This window comes from Chiloscyllium plagiosum, unplaced genomic scaffold (genome assembly GCF_037043375.1).
Source record: "Chiloscyllium plagiosum isolate Xiang-an unplaced genomic scaffold, Cpla_swu_hap1 HiC_scaffold_32, whole genome shotgun sequence".
Classification (NCBI taxonomy): domain Eukaryota; kingdom Metazoa; phylum Chordata; class Chondrichthyes; order Orectolobiformes; family Hemiscylliidae; genus Chiloscyllium; species Chiloscyllium plagiosum.
In genome coordinates this window covers 9,457,675-9,458,300 of record NW_028270170.1, presented here as the reverse complement: position 1 = coordinate 9,458,300, position 626 = coordinate 9,457,675, and the positions used below count along the sequence as shown (strand labels likewise).

The 626-nt window shown below is 44.6% G+C and overlaps 1 non-coding gene across 1 annotated transcript; it reads left to right on the top strand.

The window, feature by feature from the left end:
- Nucleotides 1-72, top strand: trnac-gca (transfer RNA cysteine (anticodon GCA)). The gene has a single exon. It is a non-coding gene; the product is annotated as a tRNA-Cys (tRNA).
- Nucleotides 73-626: the final 554 nt, after the last annotated feature.

Here is a 626-nt window from a genome sequence, read left to right as displayed (position 1 = left end):
GGGGGTATAGCTCAGTGGTAGAGCATTTGACTGCAGATCAAGAGGTCCCTGGTTCAAATCCGGGTGCCCCCTCAATGTCTTTATATTCCCCAAAGGAATACACGGCGATTGCGAAAAATTACGTACTTGTTAAATACTTACGATTTTACCGGAAGAGGTGTAAAGGGTATTTCTGAATAAGTAAGTATTTCATGCCTCACTTCCTCATCACTCACCCATTCCTTTGGACAGTGAGTTACTGAACACCTGGACGGTCATGTCCTAGCGAAGGACCAGCAATATAACACAGCCTACCTGTTGGTTTTTCTGTTACTCTCACTCTCCCGGTCTTTCTCCACAACTCTGCAAATTTCCCCCTCTTTCAAGCATCTACCCAAACTCCTGTTGAAACTTATTACCGTAATTCGATTTGCCCCCAGAACCGTCTCACCTCAGTGACTGACTGCACAGTGCTACTGTTTCTGTGCACCTGAGTAAAGTTTTAATACTCAAATAGAATTTAAAAGTTACTACCTACGGGCAAGATCTGTCGCGGATATCGTGCAGCCACAGAATTAGTTGCCCAAGAGTTCTCTGCCTACTTACAGTCTGCATCAACTGTTCTTCCCAAACTTTGAGGTTCTGAG